The following is a 21,571-nucleotide window of genomic DNA, read 5'->3' as shown; positions in this document are numbered from 1 at the left end:
AGTAGCACATCCACTCCAACTTGAATGACTCAACAACCCTGTGAAACTGGCGTGGCCAAGAAGAGGCCACATTTTATGAGGCTCAGAAAGACTAAGGGTCTTGTCTAGGTTGCTACAGAAAATATCTACAATGTGAAAGGTCTTAGTTCTTCAGTGACAAGCATAAGGGGACCATAAAAACAACAGGTCAGAACCAAAAAGGACCCACGCAGTATGAAACTCTTTATCGAAATCTGCAAAAACTAAACATATCTTCTACTATTTACAAGGGATATTGTTTATTTTAATTGTTGTTCATTGTTGCAGTAATAAATTTCTGGTTATATACTAAATATCTAGAAGCATACATTCCTTTCTGAAATAATGTGAGTATGTATTAAACCTACCATTCTTTAGGGATGACTAAGTAGACTATATTAACCCCAGGCATCAAAAAATAGCTGGTTTTCTTATTATTAATAAACATTAGAATTAGTGAAATAACATATAGTCCAAATATTGTATTCGGTGATGCTCTGAAGCCATGGAGTAGCGGAAACTCTCCATTAGCTACTCCTATTGAACAAGACAGGGCCCGATTACCCCAGCCTACATTAGCGTATGTAGTAACTTGACCTTTTCAAAACTCTTATTTATGTACTGTCATTTAAGTATTATAAAACCCTTATAAAAACCTTTTTAAAAGGTGTTTTATTCCAGCTGACAGAAAAGAGGGGCAAAGGCCTAGGGTCATGTAATTGAGAAAAGGCAAAAGCAGAACTAGACACCAGGCCTTTCTGCCCCTGCCTACCGTAACTCTACTAACCTACCATGGCTTCCTGACCATGGACCCGCAGACTGTCCGCGGCACAAGGTCAGAGGGAGACCACGTCTGACCTGCGCCCCACGGTATCTAGCACAGTACCTGACACACAGCAGACACACAATAAGTACATTATTGGTAAGCAACTGAATTCATTTTCTTAGAGTTGCTTTAGTCATCTACATGGTAGATTGGGACATATAGTATTGCCAAGCATCTTGGCTTTCAAAATGTTACTGGCATTATCAGGGATAACCAAAAAAAGAAAGCACTACCTTTTCCGAATCGTACTGTTGATGCCCAAGGGGATCAGTATTCTGAGCCGGGGCCCCACTTCAGCACACAAGGCAGCAAGTGGTATGTTTTTCACCTTCCTGGAAAATTAAGTGTTGGCTTGATGGGGCAAGTGGAAGATTGAGAATAGAGCCTTTACGGGGAAAGGAAAAACTGCAAGGTCTCTGGCATAATATAACCATTTGCAAGGCTGGTATAATGGCCCAGCTGTCGCTAACTTATCATGGCAAGAAATGGGCTTGCTAAAGGAGTGAGGATTCACCCAGAGGGACATACATCAACACGACAGAATCTGTGGCACAAAGATGCAGGTCTGAGGCAGGACAAGCCCAGCAACAAGGAACCCAGAGGCTTCAGCAGGAAGAGAAATTCTGGGCATGGCTTCACAGCCTTCCTGTAAAGCCCCGTGTGCTCAGTCACGCTAGAGCAAGGGAGAACAAGGAGGAGCTGGCCGCCTTCAGCTTATTATGGTGTTCAAGAGGCCTCCTAACCCAGCAGACTATTCCTTTCCTGTGAAATCCTCACCAGTATCACTTAGAACTCCATCTTCCCCCAGTTCCTAAACCACACACCCAAACATATGCCTTCAATTGTCATTCTGATTTTCCATTAATCACCACAGCACTATATTTCCATTTCTTCAGGGATCTGCGATATCCACTATGATCCCAAGATTATCTTTAAGGGCTTCCATAAAAGCCCTTCTCCATCATACATTCCTTAATACTTCAGATGTCTCTTACAGAGACAAGTTATCCAAAATAATTAAGGCGTGAGGCATTCTGGATGAGTCATTTAGATAACTGAAAGCTAATTCATTAAGCACCAAAATATTTCTATAGTCTTGCTAAAATAAACGATGCCTTAGTAAATAAAGAATATCAAAAATAGTTCAAAATTCTACCCAACCTTCAAGATCCAGTCTGATTACAAACATTCCCTGAAAGCGTCCTCCAACCCTCTCTCAACACCTCCACCCACCACCAGAAATAACCTCTCTTTTGTCTGTGATCCTACATTTTGATTATAGCTCCTTCACAGCACACTGCGTGGTCTGCTTGAGGTTAGAGATTTAAATGCACCTTGTCTAACTTAAAAAAAAAAGTTCTTGGAGACCAGAGACCTTTTTTTTGCCTACTTCAAGGCAGGCATACAAACACTTCACAAATTGAATACTCTTAGTGATTCAGATGCTGTAAAGGGCCCATAACACAGCAGAGCCTTCAAGGGTTCCTGAGCTCTGAAAGTGTGGTATCAGAGAACACATTAGTATCATTAAAATCCTCTTTGGACTCTGTTCAGTATTTCTCAGCTTCAGAAGAAAATGTTTTTCTACAAGGGAAAAATACTCTAAATTCCTGTTTGGGTTTTTTTTTTTCTTCCTAAAAGGGAATTACTTTTTAAAAATCTCACTTGCAAACAGAAAGCCCTGGTGGAGCTGGCATTGCTAAACCTCCATTGCCACATTTTCTAGGTCTCGAGATGTGCCTTCAAATGGCTGCCTGCAGTTCAGCAGCGAGGTGAGACAGCGCGTGGAAGGACACGGCAAGTGACGGGAATGTAGCCGAGATGCTATGCCACGTCTGACGCCCAGTTCACCAGTTTGAAAACCAGGCTCCTCAGTGGTACGAGGAAATAGGAAACAGAGCACACGATCGAGCGACTCAAATTTCAGGCTCAAGGTCCAAAGCAACCACTTCTAGCAGGGCTGACAACACTGTTTTCCCAAACCTTTAGTGTTTGGGTATGACATAACAGGCGGTAAGCATAGTCTAATATTCCAAACACTCAAACTCACACCCTCCTCACCAGCAACCAGGTTTTCTAAGTGGTCAGCCCAGGATGGTGAACTCCAAGTTCCCTCCCCAGCAGCTATTCTCTTGCAGGATTCCTTATCCGTGCCATGGAAAGGAGCAGAGTTTTCTTCATAAAAATAGGGAGAATGGGGTGGTAGGGCTGCTGGTATCATGATATTAAGTATCTAGTCATGTAGGCAGCCCCTCAGGGATAATAACTGTTCTTATCTTCAGCTTGTCCTTGAGTAAAGGGTTTTTTAATCCAGTATCTTCAGAGACAGAACTGTGTCACGTAAGTTAATTTTACTGATAACTGAAGCACTAAAACATGCAAGATTAGAACAGAAAGCTTTCTAAATTAAATCACATTACCTCCTTCTCAACCTTTCTGAACTAACCAAACCATAATTTGACCTATTCCTGATGAACAGGATAGCAATATGATTAATGTATTCCGAAACCATGGAGGCAAACGAGACTCCTCTACCAATGTCCCCAGACTGCTACACTTTGAATTATTTTCTAGAGCATTACTGTCTCCGTCATCAGCAGCTGTCTCTTCTCGCTTTCATCAGGGGGTTTGCCTCTAATGGAGGGTCTCTTAATTCAGAGCGTCTGGTATCAGCTAGACTTGGAAAGGAAAGCTATTAAGAGTCACGGGCTTACAGAGTGAAGTAAGTCAGAAAGAGAAGGACAAATATTGTATGCTAACTCACATATACGGAATCTAAAAATGGTACTGATGAACTCAGTGACAAGAACAAGGATGCAGATACAGAGAATGGACTGGAGAACTCGAGGTATGGGAGGGGGCGGGAGGTGAAGGGGAAACTGAGACGAAGCAAGAGAGTAGCACAGACATATATATACTACCAACTGCAAAATAGTCAGTGGGAAGTTGTTGTATAACAAAGGGAGTCCAACTCGAGGATGGAAGATGCCTTAGAGGACTGGGGTGGGGAGGGTGGGGGGGACTCGAGGGGGGGGTAGTCAAGGAAGGGAGGGAATACGGGGATATGTGTATAAAAACAGATGATTGAACCTGGTGTACCCCCAAAAAAGAAAAAAAGAAAAAAAAAGAAAAAAAAAGAGTCACGGGCTAAGGTTCGCTCTCACCAGCCTCACTTCAGACCCAGGCAGTCGGCCTCCAGACGCCATATTCTTATCCACTACAGCTGCATTTCCCAAACTTGCCTAATTATAAAGAATTACCAGGTGTGTATGTGGAGGGCAGAGTGTTAAAATGCATATTCTCAGGCTCCTCTCCTAGAAACTCTAATTCATTGGGCCTGGGGTGGAGCCCTGGAATCTGTATTTTTAACACAGACCCTTGGACAATTTCCATGACCAGGTTTAGAAACACAAATCTACACGCCATCTATGCTGCCCTCTTGGAATTGGGATTCCTTCAGGAGCATAATGAACCTGGGCCAAGGCTGGCTTCTTCCAAAGAGACCTTGCAACCAACAAATATTCCAGGTCACTGCTCTGCCACTGCCCTCAGACAAAATGCCCTGATCTTCTGCGGCTCCTGCAGACTGGTCATCACACCTCTTCTCAGTGCTGGTACGTCATTCACCAAAGACTTGGCATGCCTTCCTTCTCTCCACCCCAAATGTCCTGCCATCCTTTTGATGGCTTGGGTAACTACACAGATGACCCAAACAACTCTCCAGCCTCAGGTACTTGATCTCCTTCACTGAGTTCGCTTCACTTGAGCCACTTATGTCTGTGGCAAAACCCAGGCGCCTGTCATGTCCAGTAATTAATTGCTCCAACTCTGAAATCTTCTGCTCACATGTCCCTCTCTAACCACATCCTCCTATTACTCCATCACTCCAATACACCCATTGCTTCATTTCATCCACACTTCTGGTCCTTTTCTCCTCCGTGTCCAGCAGAGACCCCCTCACCACTTGTGTTCATCACTCCCTGCTCAACACCCTCTGCTCCTCTGCTCCACTGTCCTGCTGCTGCTCACCCCCAGCAAACCTCAACCCTGGCTCAGTCCAACTATATGTCTTCTTCGCTTCTAAAACCAGGCAGCTGAATGCTCCTGGAGTCCCGATCAATCCACGGTCTCCTACCTTAATGGAGCTTTGCAAACTGCCGAGAGGTCGTGGACGTTACCCCGAGTTCACTCTTCCTCTTCCTGACTTCAAGTGCATGTCAAATCTCCTTGTTTTTCCTCTGACCTCTTCCCACTTACTCTTAGACAACCTCACCCTCTATTTCACAGAGATGATGGAAGTCATTAGGCTAGCACCTGCTCATGAGCCATCTCACCAGAAAATGCAACTGTGCCCAGATATTTCATCGTAAGGGCTGCTAACCTCCATGCCTATGCTGGGCCTACTGTTTGCTTGGTTATTTGAAGCTCCTTGGTGATAATCATTACTGAGGTAAGCTGTAATGGTGGTGAATGGGGAGAAAAAAAATAGCCAGCCTCTCAAAGGATCCCTCAACCCTGAGAATCATTTTAAGACTGGGAGGAGTTTAAAAGAAAAAGAAGAAAACAAAACTATCTTACCTAGAAGCATTTAACAAGTTTAAATACAAATGCAAAATTGCGTACATCAATAGAATGATTATACATCCAAAGCCAAACAGTTAATTCCATAATAATTTCTATAAACTCAAAACTAGAGTCAGTGAAACAATACTGTTAGTTATGGCCTGTCTACTATGCTTAACCAAACTCTAATTTGTTGATGTGGCTAAAAGTCTCTTCCTAACTTTTTCTTTCTCTTCCATATAATATTAATATTGATCGCTAACTCTGACTCTTTTTGGGGGTCTAATTATGCTACTCACAATGACCTTGTGAGATAAGAACTATTATTTTTCTCCATTTACAACTGGAAAAAAACAGACTTAGACACGTTAAGGAATTTGCCCATGGGCTGCAAGCTAGAAAGTGGCAAAGGTCAAATTAAAACACAGAGCCCAAACACAAACTAATCTCTGTGCTTTGGCACAGTGGTTATTAACAGAAACTTCCCAGGAAATGCACCACCCTAATCTAAGCATTGTTTTTTATACTCCAATATATGCTCAGAAACACAAACATGAGGAACCACCCAATATTAATATCACCACACATTCCACATTCATTCTCTCATTCCTACATTCATATCAGAAGGTGGCAACGAATCAGAGGGAAGATTCTAGTCAGATCAAACGGATCCAAATTCTAGCTCCACCACTTTCTTTAGCTGCATAATTTTAAAAATTACTTCTCTAAGCTCAATTTTTTCAAAACAACAACAACAACAAAACCCCAAATGATAATGTAATAAACAACACCACCTTAGCAGGTTCTCCCAGAGATTTAGAGATAATGTGTGAACACAGCCATGCACCTGGCACATAGTCTCAATACAGGTTAGCTGTTATAACAATCCTTATCATTCAAAAGGTACTGGGGTCCTGTGGCTGGTGGAGTCTAGGCAGAGCATGGTGCCAAGACTGGCCCATAAACAGGCCAAGGCTGTCCCTGCCCTTTTGGTCTTGCAGTCTACTGGAGTAGACAGTAAAGAAGGAAACAAACAAATGAATGAAATACTTGGAATTCTGGTGAAGTGCTAGCAGGAAGCGCACACCTACTGAGAGGGGAACAGTGGGGAGGAAGCTACTGTAAAGGGGTGATCAGCGAGGAGGCTCCTCTGAGGAGGGACATTTTTGCTGAGCCCAGATGTTGGGGAAGGACCTTCCACTGGAAGAGTTGGGGGAACAGTGCCGGGCAGAGGGAAGGACTGTACAGAAGAACTTGGCAATGCGAGGAACTGATGGTGCTCCCACCTGATCGGAGTGCGGCAAGCAAGGTGGAGAGGAGGCAGGGGCCGGCAACTGAGTAAGTGTGGATGTGGGTCTGAGGGCGGTGGGAAGCCGCAAAGTGGGCAGGGGGTGAGCGGGGTGACATGGACTGGTAGGCTCACTGGCTGAGGGGGGGAGAGAAGGCAGCAGTGAAAGCTGGGAGACCGGGTGACAGGCAGGGGCAGGCACCCAGCTGAGAGAGGACAGTGGCTGGATTAGGAGGAGGGTGGAAGGGAGGATCCAAAGCATCTGGAGGCTAGGCCTACAGGCCACACTGATGGACTGGACATAGGGTGAGGAATCGGGAAAAATCCAGGTCAACTTTCAAGTCTCTGGCTAAACGATGAAGGGACAGTAATGACACTGAGACAGGAAAGACTGGGGGCAGGGGAAGGCTGGAGGAGAGAGGGGAGGGGGTCAAGAATGAGGAATATAAATTTGGAAGGCTGAGAGGGAGACTAAGTGATCGATTTTGGACATGTGAAGTTTGAGATCGCTGTGAGGCTGCAGGACAGACAGCAGGGAGGCGGTAGCTAAAAATGTAAGTCTAGAACCAAAGAAAGGTCCAGAAGGGAGGTGTAACTGAGGTAGTCATCTGCATCCAGAGGGTAGAAAAGTCCTGGGAATGGATGAGATCACTTAGGAAGAGAGTATGATGAGAGAGGGGAGGTAGCCAAGCGGGAAGAGAAGAAATAATACCAAATCAGGTTGGTAACCTAACCTAAACATGGTAATGTAACCCATACAAAAACACACAGAACTGCCCCAACTACGTGTTTGATAAATGCCTGCGCAACAAATAAAAATAAATTCTTAACACATTCCCTTTAGGCCTTTAAAATAATAAAATTTTTCATTTAGGATTTTTCCTCCAAGTTCTCATATGTATGAGGCATAAGAAAAAAACTTTTTGAAGGTTTGGATTGTGTTCAAAGGAATTCTTTTCCTTTAGAGCAAAAGGCAAGGATTTCTTTTTTCAAAAACTCACTAAAATTAAAGATTGCCTACTTGAAATTTAAGACTTTAGAAAGCTTACACTCACACTATATTCTCTCTGTAAAAATTCTACCCCAACATACAATTTTTCACTTCCTTATAATGAAAATGCAACTATATGTTTTACTACAGACGTCATTTCATCCTGAAAGATGAAGCTGGTACTTTCAAACAGTTCAAGTCATGTGAGAGTTGTAAAATGCTCAATAGATCAAGGATTTATTTTAAAATGTTAAAAAACAAAACAAAACAAAAAAAACCTTAGGTTACCTGCTAGGCCATCCAAAAACTGACAAGCAGGGAGCTGAAAAGGATAGAATTGCCAGGAAAATAAGTAAATATAACAGCTATTCCTCAAATGAAAATGCATTAAAGCTGTAATTATATCTCTGGGTATCTGTTGACACAAAAAACTCACCATCCTCTTGAGGCTAATACTATCACTAAGAACTACCAAAATGAAATCATAGCAATAAACACAACTGGGACACTTGTTTCAAAGATTTCCAATGTAACACAAGGAGTAATGTATAAGAAGGAAAGTAACATTTGCCAAAACTGTTCCTTCCCTCAACTGTTCAAGTTAAATCAAGATTGTAATTCTTTTTAAGATCATAAGCCTCTCTTTGTAAAATTTTTCTCCTCAGGTATGTAAAGCAGAGGACCATCCTAACTTTTAAAGGACTGTTATCCCACTTCAAGATACAGCTATCTAAAAGGCTAGGAGGCCACCAGGAAGGTCGCATGAATGGATGGGTAATGAGCATTCATCCATTCAACAAATATTGATTAAGCACCCATAATGTGTCCGGTGCTGTTCTGGGCCCTGAAGATTCACCAGTGGCAAAAGCCTCAAACTTCCAGATTAATAGAGGGAAAGAGACAATAAACCACCAAGTAAATACGTGTTTGCCAAGTGGTGGTAAGTGCCATGAAGAAAAGTAAGGTAGGTTAAGGAGGACAGGGGAATGGAGTGTATCTCCCACAGAGTGGTCAGTGAAAGTCCTTAAAAGGTTACACTGGAGCATAGACTTGAGGGAAGAACCATGGTATCCAGGGAACAGAGTTCCAAGTCGACGCAACAGCAAATGCAAAGGCACTGAGGCTGGCATATGCTTGAAGTTTTTAAGGACTAGAAAAAGATCTGTCTGGCAAGGCTGGAAGTGAGGACAGGGAGGCAGCCTCGTAGACCACGGCAAGGACTTCAGAATTTACTTTAAGATGCCAAGTTGTTGGAGCTCTCTAAGCAAAGGATCTACTCTCCTTTTTAAAAGGATCAGAAAAGGAACAAGTTCTTATAAAAACAAGACATACCTCTCACAATCTATAAGTGTAACAAAGCAGATAATAAAACAATCTTATAGTACCGTAGCATTTCTGTAAGACAAAAAATACATACAGGAACAAAAGACTAATGGGATAAATACCAAACTCTGGTTTACTATGGTTTGTGGGATGGTGGGTTTTTTCTTATGCTTTTCTTAGGTTTTTTTTCCCCCTAGTTTTCTGCCTTAAACATGAGCTTTTGTAATTTTTGATGTTAACTTAGAAAAGAAAAAAACCACTCCCACCATAAGACTGCCCTAGTCTGAAATCTTATTTAAATATGACCAAAAAAGGGGGGGGACCATTTTCTCCCCAAATTACCCTGCTTCCCATGCAATGTTTTCCTGCTACGAAGCATGGCACAAATCGAGCACCGCGCAATGTATCAAGGTCACAAAACCAACTTGGTTAATATGTTTATCATTACATAGCAGCTCTTGTCCTCTACAGCAACTTTGATACCATCTTTCCAAGGCAGCAATAGAAGGGCCCTTTTCATTAATCTCCTAACACTCTTAGCTACTACTACGCCGCTTCCGGATTTTTCCACAGTGTGTCTCTTAGAAACAAATTAAGCCCGAATAAGTTGTTCCAGCTAATGAAGTGCGCTTTTGGCTCTTTCCCCGTGGTTGCGAATTATCCGGCAAAATACCAATTGTTTCAGGACGCATTTTCTCTTAGTTTTGAAATACAGCAACACGAAGTTACTGCAAATAAAGAACATCAAGGTAACAGCACACAAGAGTATGTATAAATGGAAACTACAGTAATACTTTTTAAAACTGAGGATGTGTGGAGGTCTCATGAATAAATATACTATATGTACACATGAAACAGATAAAAACAGAAAGGAGTGTGCCCTCCCTCCTCCACTACACCCCCCCCTCCCCATAACACTTTCTCACAGGGCAAAAGCCCAGGGCAATCACTGCTCAAAAATGCCAATCACGCAACTCAAAATGACTCAAGCTCTCAAAACACTTTCCACCTAAGCTCCACATCCCACCCACTCCGCAATCACTTCCGACAGGCTTCTCTGAATGGAAATCCCAAACCGGGAAGGTTTAGCAAGCCCCCAAACTCCGCTCACGTGCCACCTGCGGCATCCGGGGGGCCAGAGCCCAGCTTCGCTGCCTCCGCGAGAGCCAACACCGGTCCCAGAATGGAGGCGTCTGCTGTCCCCCGAGTGGCCGGAGTCCCGGTTCAGCTGCCTCCCTGGTGGAGCGCACCAGAGGCAGGGGCTGCCGCATCTCCGCAGGACGCAGCCCGCCCGGGGGACTCGGAGCAAGCGGCTCTCAGCTCCCCCCTCCTCCCCCGGCATCTCCGCCCCATGTCGGTCAGGCCGCCCCCCGCGCTCTCCTCCCGGCTCTCGAGCGCACACGCGGTGCTCGCACCCGGCGCACACGGGGACACGCACCCTCACATGGTCCGGCGGGCATCGGTGGACACCCCCACTGCCCCTCCACGACCCCTTCCTTGCAGCCGCGTGGCCCGCGGGGGCTCCTCGGACCCCCGGGGAGCGGCTGCACCCTCACGCCTCCGCGGCGCCCGAGCCGGGAGCGAGGCGCGGGGTGGAGGGGGGGGGTGTGATGACAGATGGGGCGGAGGGCGGGGCTTCGGGGGGAAGGGGCGGAGCCTCCCAGCCAGGGGGTGCTGGCGGCTGACAGAAAGACCCGGGGCAGCGGGCGGGAGGGGGTGGCGGGCACTGCGGGCAGGGCCGGGGACCAGGCGTGGTGGGAGGAGTTCGCGCAGACACAGGGGGCTGACAGGCGGAGACACACACACACACACACACACACACACACACACAACACACACACACACACGGGGGCTGACAGTCGCGGGGGCACACGGGGCTGGCGGGCCGCGGCGGGCGCTCACCTGGCAGCTGCAGCGGCGGCAGCGCCCGCGGCTGGGCCGCTCTCCGGGCCTCCCTCCCAGCGGGCGGGCGGCCGCCCGGCCGGAGCAGGCCCCGCGGAGGCGGCAGCGGCGGCGACGCCGGAGCCGCGAACTGCTGGGCGGCGGGGACGCAGCTGCACCAACCGACTCCGGGCCGCTCGGCTAGACTCGGCCGCACTCGGAGACGCTCGGTTCCGCTCGGCCCCCGCTCGGTTCGGCTGGGGGCGTGGCCCAAGGCCCCCCGCCCAGGTCGCCTCTGGCGCCCGGGGGGGCGGGGCTTTCGTGCGGGCGCAAGCCCCCTGTCGTCGCAGAGAGCGGACCTTACTCCGGGCGCATGCGCGGGCGCCGCTCCCGCTTTTCCCCGCGGGTAGGCCGAAGGGGGCGGAGAAGGAGGAGACAGGGGGCGGATGCTGCGGCCCCGGAGGTTCCCGGCTTTTGTACTCTGTATCCTGGTCTTTCTAGAGGACCACCTAAGGAAGGACACGCCAGGCTGCACTTTCAAAAGGATGCAGGCAGGGCAAGGACCCCGGCCCTTTCCCAGCCCCACTCCTCCCAGCAAGGAGCCTCGCCTAGGAGTTGGTTTTTCTTTTATCCCACGAGCACATCACCGCAATTTTTTTAAATCTCTTCTGTTTCTTAACAACGACGACTTCTGATGACTGCTTTCTTAACATTAAGTCTTCAGGTACTTCAGAACTTTCAAGTATCAGTTAGCCTCAGGTACAATAATGCTCTTTTTTCACAGTTTCTGTTGTGTAACCTGTAACGACTGGGGTGAGGACCCTTTTCTGAGTTTTTGTCACGTCCTAGGCACCGTTTTTGTTATGGAGTCCAAGTTTGTAGCAAATATCCTCAGAAAGTGGTCCCTTTAGAATCTCTTCAGTCCGACATACCTGGGTTGGAATCCCGGGTCTGCATTATACTAGCAGATTAATAATTGGCTGAGTGACTTTGGACATGCTATTTAATCTCTCATCCATAAAACAGCAATGAAAATATCAGTAAGTAAGCCAACAGGAATGACTGAAAGGATTAAATGACAGCACACGTGCAGCTTTCTGCACAGTGCCTGGTGTTAAATAAGCAGTGCTGACTTTAACTTCAGGTTGCACTATAACCTTCAGTTCCTGAAAACCAGTGAACATAAACATAAGCATTGAGCAATATGTCCAATTTGACAGGTCCAAAGCCAAACTGTGGAACTTGCCCCTCAACTTGCTGCTTTCACAGTCTTCCCCACCTCAGTTAAGGTCAATTCCATCCTTCCAGGGGCTTCGGCCAAACCTTGAAGTCATCCTTGACTCCTCTCTTCCTATTATATCCCACATGTAATCCAGTAGCAAAGTCTGTCAGCTCTACCTGTAAAATACCCTCATTTGAGCCCTCATCTTCTCTGTCCTGGAATACTGCAGTAACTTCCAAACTGCTCTCCCTGATTCCACTCTGCTCTCATAGAGCTTGTTCTCAAGCAGCCAGAAAGAGTCTTTTAAATCCTAAGTCAAAACCTGTTTCTCTCCTTCTCTAAAGCCTCCAATAGCTTCCCATCTCACTCAGCAAAAACCAAAAAATTTTTTTCAAGGGGCTCCAAGATCCTATCTCCTTCCCCTCCCTGCCTACACTTTCCCACCTCTCTAACTGCATCTCTATCCACTCATCCCCCTCACTACTTTCCTGTCACACTAGCCTCCTTCCTACTCCTGGAACATGCAGGCTCACTCCTACCCCAGGACCTTTGCACTTAGTGTTTCTTCCCTCAAGATATCAGAAACGCATGTGCCCTTAATCCAAATTTCTACTCAGAAGTCACCTCCCCAGAAAGACTTTCCCAGAACACTACTAAAACATCAAGTCCCAACCCCCATCACTCTCTCCCATCATCTTGCTTTACTTTCCCTCATAGCCCTTATGGGCTCAGTAACATCTGTAACGTTCTCAGAGACTTTGTGTTACCCATCCGCAGCATCTGGAACATGGCCTGATGTGCTTAGTCAATAAATATTTCTTGAATGAGTAAGTATATATACAGTTGACCCTTAAACAACACAGGCTTGAACTGCGCAGGTCACGGATCTTTTTCACTAAAATCATACCACTGTACTGCACGATCTGTGGTTGGTTGAATCCAAGGATGCGAAACCAGAGGTACAGAGGGCCAACTATGGGGCTTGAGCATCCATGGATGTTGGTATCTGCAGCAGATACTGAGGGACGGCTGTATACGGGATATGTTGCTCCCACTTAAAACTTCATTTATTCAACAAACTTCTTCGAGCATCTATTCCAATCCAGCACTGTGGGATGCAGAGATAAGGCAATCTCCCAACCACCAAGAACTCGGTATTTCAGAGGAGCCAGACATGGAAAGAAGTACTTCTGGGAAAAAGTATGTAACACTAGATGTGTGTGTCAACTGCTTTGGGAAGCAGAGAGAAAGACCTCATTCGTTCTATATAAGAAAGTGTGGAAAGGCTTCCCAGAGGAGGTGAGAGTGAGGCTGGGTCTAAAAAGTAGGTGAGGAGAGGACACCAGGCAGAGGAAACAGCATGCACTTGATACCAGTGTTGGGAGGTATGTGGCAAATAATGTTTACAAAGGGAGGCAGGTCATTCTCCTTTAAAAAACATTTTAGGGGCTTCCTAGGTGGCGCAGTGGTTAAGAATCTGCCTGCCAGTTCAGGGGACATGGGTTTGATCCCTGCTCCAGGAAGATTCCACATGCTGCAGAGCAACTAAGCCCATGCACCACAACTGTTGAGCCCGTGTGCTGCAACCACTGAAGCCCACGTGCCTAGAGCCCATGCTCTGCAACAAGGGAAGCCACGGCAATGAGGAGCCGCGCACCACAACAAAGAGTAGCCTCCACTCACCGCAACTAAAGCCCGCGCACAGGATAAAAAGACCTAACACAGCCAATGAAAGATAAATAAATAAATAAATTTATTTTAAAAAAACATTTTAAACAAATTCCAGGTAATCCATGTAATGATGTCACCTGCACCCATTCACATTCCGATGAGCTTTCTCTGGCAGAAAAGAAACTGCCAGAAGTATAGTTGTTGCAATAGAATTACAACCCCTCTGTTTTATTGGAATGGGCTGCACCTGTGACTTTTCATGTCAGGTTCCAGAAGCAAAGAACATGTATTCAATTAGGAGTTTTCTGGCTACAAGTACCAGTAACCCATCAGCCCAGCTTAAGAAAAATAAGAGGGGAATTTATCTTAAGGCTTTGGGGAGGGGGCAAATGGGAGGGGATTCTCAGGCCAACAGGAAGAACCCAACTGGACTTCTGGATGGAATGGAGGCAGAGCAAAAGTTGCTAGTAAGACTCTCCCTGCAAACTTGTTTCCTCTGCTTCCAATAGGAAATCTATCTCCCAGCCACTCCCAAGGACAAGACATAATTCCAGTTACCCAGAGAGACTACAAATCCCTAATCATTCCCATTCCAAAATCCCAGAAAAAAGGCCCTAACTGACCCAATTTGAGTCAGGTGTCCCCCTCCCCCAGAACAATCAAGACCAGCTTACAGTTCATGAGTTTCATCAGGAATCCACTTCTGTTGATCAAGACCACAAAAAAGGGAGTCATTTTTAGTTAAGGAGACATCTTCATAGAAGTCCTCCACAGAACCACTGATTCTGCTTAATGCAAAACACCTGGGAAGCATTTGGTCAGCAATCAGGAAAACACCTGATTTCTGCACAGTAGGGCGGTCTCTCTCTCTTTCTCTCTCTCTCTCTCTCTCTCTCTCACTCTTATGTAGGAATCAAAACAGGGAGTTTTTTTCCCAACGAAAAGTGGGCAAAACTTGGGGTCCTCTCCATAAGCCCTTTGTGGTAGTTGACATTAATGCTAGGCCACCAAATACTTCTGGTTTGCTTCCCAGGCACATGAGAGGGTTATACTTTCTTACAGCTTGGAGTCAGAAGTGGCCAAGTAACTTACTTTTTAACGTGTGAGTAGATGTACATCACTCTCAGGCCCAAACTTTAAGATAATTAGTAGGCAATTTTCTATACTCCCTTTCCCTCAGCAATAGCAATAGACAACACATGAGGTGGTGACAGCTCCATCAGTCTAGGTCCTGGAGTAAGAAAACATGGGATAATGACCCAAGCAGACATGTAGTCTAAGCAAGAAATAAAACTTTGCTGCTATAAAAACAAGATTGGAGGGCTTCCCTGGTGGGGCAGTGGTTAAGACTCTGTGCTACCAATGCAGGGGGGCTGGCCTCAATCGCTGGTCAGGGAAGTAGATCCCATATGCATGCTGCAACTAAGAGTTCACATGCCATATCTAAGACCCAGCACAACCACATACATACATACATACATACATACATACATAAACATTAAAAACAAAACAAAACAAAAAAACAAGATCAGGGCTTGTTTGTTACCAAAGCAAAACCTAGCCTATCCTGACAGATGCATCTTCCTAATATCCAGTTTATCCCACTCCATATTGTACAGCCTTGAGGCAGTTTGGGTGGGATGGACCCCATCTCCCACATGTGAGTGTGGAACCTCAATTCTGACTGTTCTAAGTCCATTGAAGTCATGTAATATAACATTGTATTGATTGCTTCAAGGATAGATCTATTACCCAGACCTACATCTATCAGTACCCAATATTTACCTCTTCACAACAACTGGCTAAAACCTTCACTGCCTCCCTGGATGTCAGTGAGGACCCATTTGCTGCTGGCAGTTATTCTCTGACAGTGAGAAAAGCCAGCCTAAAGATGAAGCCAACACATGGAATAGGGAAAAGTGGAAAGCACTGAAGAGAAAGAGCGTTGGAATGCCAACCAAGGCTTATCTGAATCCCATTTACCAATCAAGTCACATAAATCAACACATTCCCTTTATTGTTGATTCTGACTTGAGCTGGATTTTTCTATTACTTGAAACCCAAAGCTTTCCAACAATGGCTATTCTGCCACATTTGCTGCACAGCTCTTGGGTAGCAGCCAGCACCACAGAATCACAGGTGGGAGTCTAGCTGTAAACAATTGCAGGAAGAGAAGGTAATAATTCTATGTGATTTCTTTGCCAGCTCCTTGTCAAGAATAGGGATATCACAATGCAGGAAGAACACAGAGAAGGAACAGTAACCAGCTGTGAACTGAGGATTAGAAGGAAAAGAATTCTATAGGACCAGGATAGTGACAACCCTTTAGCTTAATCAACAGTACATAGTTAATTTCATAGAGAAGGTCATATCACTCTCCATGAATCCTCACGTTGCCTTTATAAAGTCTGGAGTGAAAGAATCCGGGAAGCAGTTAGTTTAATGTAGTATGTAAGTAAGTAGGAGTGATTGATTGATTGATTGATTGATTTTTTTTGGCTGTGTTGGGTCTTTGTTGCTGTGCACAGGCTCTCTCTAGTTGGGGCGAGCAGGGGCTACTCTTTGCTGCAGTGCGCAGGCTTCACATTGCGGTGGCTTCTCTTGTTGCGGAGCACGGGCTCTAGGCACACAGGCTTCAGTAGTTGTGGCACTCAGACTCAGTAGTTGTGGCTCAAGGGCTTAGTTGCTCCTTGGCATGTGGGATCTTTCCAGACCAGGGCTCAAACCAGTGTCCCCTGCATTGGCAGCTGGATTCTTAACCACTGTGCCACCAGGGAAGTCCCAGTAATTAGGATTTAAATCCAGAACCCCTGAGTTTGAATCCTGTCTTCCCCCACTTACTTGCTGTGTGAGCTTGAGTAACTGACTTAACCCCCTAATGTTGTTGTGAGAATTGAATGAGATAATCCACATGTTGTTATAACCATGGTGTCTGATGCGTGATAACTCAAAAGTTAAAAAGGAAGTCCCATTAGTCTTCTTAAGAAAAGTTCTGAATCCAGTTGTGCCAACTTATTGCCTCTCTGCTCTAAATCCATACTTCCTTGCCTTGCTTTGTGATACTGGAGCTGAATTCTGTCAACATTTCTTTTTTGTCAGTGGCACAATGTTAGGTTTTGTCAGTAGAGAGTGCTAGAGGGATGCTGCTAGACCAGAGATTAAACCCTCCCAACTCAAGGCATTGTCCGTCCCCACCCACCACTCTCTCTCCCAGTAAATAGGTATTGTGCACCTACTATGTACCTGGCTGTGTGTTAGGTGCTGGGTATGTAGCCTTGAACAAAACCAAAGACCTTCATGGAATTTACAGTCTAGTATGTCAGGCAGACATTGGTCAAATAATCAAAAACAGAAATCTTACATGGTGCATGGTACCATGAGATCCAGAAATAGAGGCTTTGGATCAAAGATGTTTAGGGAAATAGTTGGTGTGAGATCTAAAGGGGAAAATAGGGGTTAAGCTGGATGTATTGGTGGCCTTGGGCTGCCATAACAAAATACCATAGACCAGGTGGCTTCCACAGCAGAAACTGATAGTCTTACAATTCTTGAAGCTGGAAGTCCAAGATCAAGTTTCCAGCCAATTCAGTTTCTGGTGAGGACTCTCTTCCTGGCTTGCACATGACTGCTTTCTTGCTGTGCCCTCAAATGTGTGCATGGGGAGAGAAGGAGAGTGAACTTTTTGGTATCTCTTCTTATAAGGACACTAATCCTACTGGATCAGGACCCCACCCTCATGATTTCATTTAACTTTACTTCCTTACCCCAAATATAGCCACACTGGATGTTAGGGCTTCAACCTATGAATTTTGTGGGTACACATACATTTAGTCCATAACACTAGGAAAATATGGGAAAGAAGAGTGCTCCCTCTAGAGGGAACAGCACATGCATAGGCCCTGTGGCGGCCAAGGGTACCTGGTGGTTTAAACAAAGAGGGAGAAGGAGCATGGAAAATGAGGCGAATAACGGGAGGAGATCAGGCTGGAGAGGTGGACAGTGGCCAGATCATGCAGGGCCTTGAAGGTAGTGGTAATAAGTTGAGTTGCATCCTAAGAGCCCTTCCATAAAGGTGTAGGGATAACATGCTGGGTGCAGATCAGAATGGAGGGCTCAGAATGGATGCAGGGAGAGCAATAATGAAGTTGTCCAGAGAGTCCAGATTTAGCCCAGGCTATACAAATGGGCACTGGTTGGCCTGGAGGAGACACTGGCTGGCCAAACTGCCCAGGACCAGGGAAGAGAACTTGCTTTTGCCCCAGGTGAGCAGACACCTTGGAATACAGAGTCATCCCCAGTCACATTCTTAGCTTCTCTACAGTCCTGGCTTCGCCCCTTCCCTACTCCACCTGGTAGACCCTGTGCCTTATACCACCTCAGCCAGGACAGCCCATCTCTGTGGCTGGTTCTGTTTCCCTAGCCCTAGTCTGGCCCAGTCTGCCTTCCTCCTTTTCCCACATTGGACCACAGTACTAAGTTTCAACGTGCTGCCCTCTAATGTAAGTTGGTGCAGCCACTGTGCAAAACAGTGTGGAAGCTCCTCAGAAAACTAAAAATAGAATTGTCATATGATCCAGCAATCCCATTCTTGGGCATATATCCAGACAAAACTATAATCCGAAAAGATACATGCACCCCTATGTTCACAGCAGCACTATTCACCTTAGCCAAGACATGGAAACAAATTAAATGTCCATCAACAGCTGAAAGGATAAAGAAGATGTGGTACATATGCACAACAGAATACCACTCAACCATAAAGAAGAATGAAATAATGCCATTTGCAGTTACATGGATGCAACTAGAGATTATCATACTAAGTGAAACACGTCAGAAAGAGAAAGACAAATACCATATGATATCACTTATATGTGGAATCTAAAATATGACACAAATGAACCTATCTATGAAACAGAAATAGAATCACAGACATAGAAAACATATTGGTGGTTGCCAAGGGGGAGAGGGTTGGAAGAAGGATGGAGTAAGACGCTAGGTTTAGCAGATGTAAGCTTTTATATATAAAATGGATAAACAACAAAGTCTTATTGTATAACACAGAGAGCTATATTCAATATCCTATGATAAGCCATAATGGAAAAGAATATTTTTTAAAAAAGAATGTATATTTATATATGTATACCTGAATCACTGTCCTATACAGCAGAAATTAACACAACATTGTAAATCAACTATACTTCAATTAAAAAAACTGACAACATGCTTCCCTCTGACCAATCAGATTGATGAATCCAACAACTGCCCATCCCTTCTCTAGACTCCTCAGTGTGACATGCAAGTTCTCAACCAACAAAACTCTTTACACTTTAGTTTAATCTAGGATCCTGAAGAATTTTGATTTCAGAGAAAATGTAAACTGGAAGTGATCCATTCCTTTCACAGATGCAGCCTGGTTTCAAGTCATCTGAGTGGTCTAGATAATGTCAAATTCTGAATACAGATTAAAGAGACCCTGAACTGTTAGCACTTCCCAGGGGCTAGTAAAAAAAAAACTTTTTAAAATCTCTTTGGAAGAAGTCTACATCATTCTATCCTTTAAATGGTTTCTACAAACAATTTTTTCAAATGTATTACAATGCCTAATGCAAAATCACATATAGCCAAACACGTAAGGAAATAAGACATCATAAGAGGAAATGAGTAAAACAACAAAGAAACAGAACCACAGGGACACGAAATACAGGAAATTATCAGACACGGACCAAAAACAACTAAGCTTACTATATTCAAGGAAATAAAAGCCAAGCTTAGACAAATTAAAATCATGAGATATCACTTCACAGCCCTTAGAATGCTTATTATCCAAACAAGAAAGGAAAAAGGAAAGAAGTGTTGGAGTAGATATAGAGAAATTGGAACCCTTGTGCACGATTGGTAAGAATGCAGAACAGTGCAGCTGCTGTGGAAAACAGTGTGATGGTTCCTCCAAAAATTAAACACAGAATTACCATATGATCCAGAAATTCTACCTCTGGGTCTATACCCCATAGAACTGGAAGTAGGAACTTGAACAGACATTTGTACACCCATGTTCATAGCAGCGTTATTCACAGTAGCCAAATGTGGAAGCACTGCAAATGCCCATCAATATTATACATGAGAAGAAAACACCCAGAATGAAATATGGGGAGACAGATAGAAAATACAGGAGAAAGTAAGGGACACAGAAGATATAGTGAGGTTTAACACACATTCTCACTGGAGTCGCAGAAAAAGAAAAGAGAGAAAACAAAACAGAAGCAATATTTGAAAAGATAATATCTCCTCCTTATGAAAGACATCAGGTCATAGGTTAAAGAAGCCAAATACGTTCAAATCAGGATAAATAAAAGTCAGTCGACACCTAGACACATCACAATGAAACCACAGGAAACTAAGGACATATCAAATTGGCCTAATATAAGAAGTAATTTGATCGGAACTTCTGCTGGGAGGGCGGGGAGAGAAAGGGGCAAGTTTTGACTCCCACCATGGCCGTCACATGGTTTCGATTATTTAAAATGTGTACCTGCCTAGTATTAAAATGTGTACTTACAACAGTATTCCCATTCCTAAAGAGATTAATATGCAGATCTGGCAGAGGATGGAAATTAAGGGGAGACCAAATAACTTTGCCAACTGCAGTTGGTTAGTCATCATCAGCTCCTCAGCAGACAGATGTGGAAGAGTGGACTTCCCGAGATGAAGATGCACCCACAAGTGTAAAGATTGAAGGAGGAAATGGGAACGTGGCAACACAAAAAAATGTGTTAGAACAACTGGATTCTGACTATTTTAAGGACATGACAATGACTAAAAGGAAAACTCAAAAAACCATTAAGAAGAGAGAACCATTACATTTTGGCATCCCAGTTGGTAGCACAAATTTCTATAGTAGATTAGCAGCTACACAAGATAGGCCTTCTATTCATCAGTCTCCTGAATTAGATGACTTGGATACCTGGCAGGAAAATACCAATGCATGGGAGAAAGAAGATGCAGTCTGGCAAACCAAAGAAGTCCTGAGGCAGCAGAAGATAGCAGACAGGTAAACAAGAGCAAAAGAACAACAAGGGGAAAAAATGGAAAAGGAACAAAACAAAATTGATGTGAAACTTTCATAACAAATGTTCTTCAAAAATCTTAATGCTGATGGGACAAATATCAGTTCCACAACCCAAACAACATTCATATGGATCTAAGAGTATTTTTAGAATACAAATACAATGCTTGATTTTAATGCATTCATCAGGTCATCCAGGACACTGGGATTATCTCAAAGTCCCTTGAACTCTTCGGGATTGAGACTCGAAAGAACAAAAAGACTTATGAGAAAACAATATCATCTTCAGCATGCTCCAACCTTAAGACAATGGTTTGTTTGCTCTGGAGAAATTATTACAAACGGATATACCAGTACCTCTTCAACCTAGTGTTTCTAGCTAAATAAATGGGTGTAAATAATTTTATGGTGGGAAAGAACTCTGCTGTCTATAATGCTTTCCATCAATGTGCATAATGATAAAATAAATAATTTTAAGTATTCTTTTTATTTATTTTTTATTGACGTATAATTGATTTATAATGTTGTGCCAATCTCTGCTGTACAGCAAAGTTAACTTCTTTATTTTTGTCATCAGAAGCTGGTGTTGGCATGTATTTCCTCTAATTTGAACTGGTATTCTTTATGTTGGATACAACATTAAGGAATTTGATGATTTTGATTTTCAAGAAAATGACATTAAATGCAATAATTGTATTTATCATAAAGATTTTATACATCACTGC

The 21,571-nt window shown here is 44.4% G+C and overlaps 1 protein-coding gene and 1 pseudogene across 2 annotated transcripts in view; one reads left to right on the top strand and one right to left on the bottom strand.

Moving 5' to 3' along the window:
* Positions 1-11,086, bottom strand: part of ZHX3 (zinc fingers and homeoboxes 3) — a 115,167-nt gene extending 104,081 nt beyond the window's left edge. For both annotated transcript variants that reach the window (XM_057702514.1, XM_057702515.1), the window contains exon 1: positions 10,912-11,086. The gene's annotated coding sequence lies outside the window, so the exon portion shown is untranslated. The remainder of the gene's footprint in view (positions 1-10,911) is intronic.
* Positions 11,087-11,263: 177 nt separating this feature from the next.
* LOC130833920 (receptor-binding cancer antigen expressed on SiSo cells-like) lies at positions 11,264-20,896 on the top strand (annotated as a pseudogene).
* The last annotated feature ends 675 nt before the right edge of the window (positions 20,897-21,571 follow it).

The sequence above is a fragment of the Hippopotamus amphibius genome, chromosome 12 (genome assembly GCF_030028045.1).
Source record: "Hippopotamus amphibius kiboko isolate mHipAmp2 chromosome 12, mHipAmp2.hap2, whole genome shotgun sequence".
Classification (NCBI taxonomy): domain Eukaryota; kingdom Metazoa; phylum Chordata; class Mammalia; order Artiodactyla; family Hippopotamidae; genus Hippopotamus; species Hippopotamus amphibius.
Note: the sequence above shows the minus strand (reverse complement) of the source record. Positions and strands in the feature narration are given on the sequence as shown.